Consider the following 4,463-nt stretch of genomic DNA (forward strand, 5'->3'; position numbering starts at 1 on the left):
TTGGGCAATTCCTAATATACAATATCCAATGCATATCAAAGTTGGGATAACATTTATATATGTGGACTACAAATAGGCCCTATCAAATTATATATGAAGTTATGAACTACAAATCGGTAAAAGGGGGCCGAGTTAAAATTTTAAAGGCAAAGGAAAACGTTACAGACGGGTGAATTAAATGGGGGAGGAGTGATTTTATCGAATCCCTAAGTAATTAGTGTCGGTTCTCGGTTCCAGGATCTCAAACCCAGAACCGAACTGAATATCCACCGGTTCCAAATTTTTAGAACCGGAACCGAACCATATGTAGCTGGAACCGAACCGAACCAAACCAAATGTGCCAGTTCGGTTCGGTTCCCCGGTTCAAACCGGAACCATGTCCACCCCTAGGTCATACAGTACTTTTAATAAAGTGCATCAAAATACAGTAGTACCGATAACATTTCCCAAACAAAAAGGGATGATTTATAAACGTGCTTTAGCAAAAATGGATGACATTGGGTTCCTGTAATCTTTTTTTTTGTGTATGTAAAAAGGTAAGAAAATTTAGAAATATTTTCCTTTCTAAACTTTTCCAAAAAATTCTTGCAATCCAAAGAGGGGTTTAGCTAAAATAACAAAGATCGAGATTACCCATATGATTATTCTCATTGGATTCAAGCAGAACCTTCACATTCTCCCAATAAATCAATCCATTTACCAGAAAACATCAATCGCCACATAAACCAAAGCATCATGGCCTACTTAAACTCGTAAAATCACAATCGTCAGATAAAAAATAACAAGGAAAAGAATAAAAAACTAGATCATCCAGACAAACCCTGGATCTACAAGCCCATATCCTTACCCGAAAAGATCACAAAAATGTGAAGATCAGGTACAAAGACTTCGAAGAATTATCGGGGACTTGAGGAATAATGCCTTCGTCCCTCCCGACTTTTTTTTTTGAAATATTCGTCCCTCCCGACTTAGGTGAGTATAGAGAGCCCACATATATCCATGATAGGCCACTAGACCTGGCAAAAGTGACCCGTGCCCGCGGGTCGACCCGGCCCACCCGCAAATTTGCGGGCACGGGTCTAAGTTTCCGTGACCCGTCAAAAACCAACCCGCAGGTGACCCAACCCGCAAAAACATGGGTCGGGTCGGGTCAACCCGCGGGCACCCACATTTTTACAGTATTTTTTTATCTTTTTGAGAATGTTATCATCACTGCTGTTTGTTTTTTATGAGTAACTCCTCACTTTATAAAAAGTACGGTATGTCCTGCACAGTAGGATTATCCAAAGTTCCAAACCGTCCATTAGATGGGCCATACCCTAAATAGGTTATGCCCCAAAATTATTTCCATCGGTTGATTCTAACCCTCCGATCTATAGAGGGTTAGGATCAACCCTCTAACATTCAGATTGGAGGGATATGATCATCCTATGGAAATGATTTTTGGAGCATAACCTATTTAGGCTATGGCCCAACTAATGGACGGTTTGGATCATCCTATGGTGTGGGCCATACATAAAGTGAGAGTGCCCAGTAGTGTTGATAACATTTAAATGTGGTTTTTATTTTATTAGAATTTGCTATCAAGCTTCTCCTTTGGCAATTTCTCGGCAAGTGGCCTTTGTGTATGCAAAGATGCGCGCATCCAAATGTTGCTAAAATGTTCCTAGAAAATGTAAAAAAGTAATCATTACACCACAAAAAGTAAATTAGCTAAATTATAAAGTTTTGAATGAAAAATTACCTAGAAAAGGTTATAAAATTTTAAAATTACGAAAAAAATACCAAATCACATATACAATTACGGGAAAAATAGAGGCTGTCAAATCAAAATAATTATTACAATCCCATATTTGCGGCATATTTGTGGGTGACCCGCGGGTTGACCCGGCCCACCCGCGGGCCACGCGGGTCACGTAAATTTTGACCCGCCAAAATGCGGGTCATTTTCTCACCCGACCCGTGGACCCGCACCCGCATCACCCGCGGGTTGACCCGGCCCGACCCACCCGTTTGCCAGGTCTATAGGCCACAACACTGGTTTATGTGGACCCACTATGAGGACGCACAAACTTTCCAATGTAATGTGTGAAAATTGGAATGTAAAACTTTTTAGTACTTTAGGGGCTGTTTGGATACGCAGATTTTAGAATCTTGGATTTCCCCAAAATCCTAGATGGGAGACTGCTTGTTTCGCTGCTCCTTAGGGGCAGTTTGGATACGCGGATTTTAGAATCCGGCATTTCTTCAAAATTGTAGATAAGAGACGAGAAGAAGCGGACCTAGGGGTGCAACTCGCGTCGGGTTGGGTCAGGTTGAGGCTAACCCGACCCAACCCAGAAACCTCAACCTCCAACCCAACCCAACTCTTAATCCGGTTTGGTTAACCCGACCCAACCCGGATTTGTTTTTCCCCAACCCGAACCCGAACCGACCCAAGCTGATTTCCTAAGCGGGTTGGGTTGGGTTGACCCGTTGAGCAGATGCTTGTTACCTAGAAAAGCAAAGCAACCTATCATTGTTCCACTCTATTGGCACCATACATCATTCATTTTCAAAGTCTATATTTGTTTTGTCTTTTTTTTTTTTACATAATACAATTATCAAATATGAATATGCAATACAAAATGAATTAATGAATCAACTGTAAATTGTGTTTTCCAAGTCAACAACATTCGAGAAACCCCCAAAACAGCAAAACTCATAACAAACATGAAATATCAATACACATTACTATATTAGTCGGGTTACGAGTCGGGTCGGGTTGCTCGATACCCCACCCCAACCCAACGCAACCTGATTTTCGGTCGAGCTGACAATTACCAACCCGGACCCAAACCCAACCCGGAAAAGTTCAACCCAACCTGCCCAAAAAAATCAGGTTGAACCCGTTGGGTTCGGGTTGACCCGCCCCAAGTTGCACTCCTAAGCAGACTAGCTGTCGTTTTTGACTTCTCACCCTTCTTTCCGTCAGCAAGAGAGTAGCAGATCCTCCCATATTTCCAGGTTTTTAAAACCTAAATTTCTCACTTAAAATCCAAGAAATGCTGTCAGAACAGCATACAATAGCTTTATCATGAACCCTCTTTTACATTGTTTTCAAACTAAAAACCTGGATTCTAAAATCCGAGTATCCAAACGGCCCCTTAGAATCTTCGATTTTAAGTAAGAAATTCAAGTTTTAGAAATCTCTCCCCCCATCGTGAGATTTCTAAAATCTAGAAACATGAGATGATCACCTACTCCCTTGCTGATGGAAAGAAGGGCGAGGAATCAGAAAAGAACGGCCAGTCTCCTCCTTCTCTCATCTCTCTTCTCTCACCTACGATTTTGAGGAAATCCAAGATTCTAAAACCTAAGTATCCAAACAGCCCCTTAGAGTCTCATTTTTTATATGTGGTCCCACATTTGGGAGCCACAAACTCCCCGTATAATGGTGAAAATTGAAATGAAACCTTTTTAAGGAGTCTCATTTCTTCATGACTAACTAGGGACTTCATAGACCCTGCACCCTAAAATTCATGTTGAAGACTCCCAAACATTCTCCATTATAATGACCCACAGTTTGGGAAATCCATTGGGATTCAAATTGTCGCGCGACTAGCTAAGCAAGTAAATGACTCCCCAGTAACTCTTTGCTCATAAATTTGTTGGAAAATTGATTTTTTGGCATTATTCATTTAAATGCATTAAAAATTACATTTCTCATTCCAATCTATATATACGTGGGCCATCTCAAATGTATATTTGGCAACATCCTACCTAGGAAGCACATTGATTGGTAAATATTTGAAGGAAGTTATATAATTGCCCTTTTTTAACTGGGACAACCCCCTACAGTCTATTTATGACTCCTCTTTCAAGGAAAGTTGTTTTTCTAAGAAAGTAGAACATGTTTTTTTTCTAAGAAAATAGAAACCCTACATCCGCACATGTTCTAAGAAAATTGATTACACTTGTACTTTTATTAATTATTACTTAAGAGTGGGTAAATTCAGTAATTTTCGCACTCAAGTCTTCCTTTCAATCCTGACCGTAAATCTTAACGATCTATGATCGCCCGATTAGATCTTACAATTCATTCATATCAATCTGTGTTATCCCACTGAATGATCTATATAGATGTAATGCCTTGCCACGTGTACGGTCGTAAATGATTGTGACTTTGCAGCCCCTCCGTCTAGGGTTCGGACCCACACCTCCCAAAAGAGGCAAACAAAAAAAAAAAAAAAAACGAAGAAGAACGCGACTGATATTCGCGCCATCGGGTTTTTTATAATTACACTAACTCACCTTGTCTTTTCAGTTTTAACTGGCCTATGAGGGCTTTTGCGCATTGTAATAGACGTTTGACATGTGGATAATAAGAAATAAAAGGCAAGGTGAGTTAGTGTGATTATCAAAACATTGTAGTGCCAATATTATTACCCTAAAAGATGAACAAGTCACATTCCGCGTGAGAA

This window comes from Tasmannia lanceolata, unplaced genomic scaffold (genome assembly GCF_043159265.1).
Source record: "Tasmannia lanceolata isolate RefF3 unplaced genomic scaffold, GAP_Taslan_0.1 ptg000013l, whole genome shotgun sequence".
Taxonomy (NCBI): domain Eukaryota; kingdom Viridiplantae; phylum Streptophyta; class Magnoliopsida; order Canellales; family Winteraceae; genus Tasmannia; species Tasmannia lanceolata.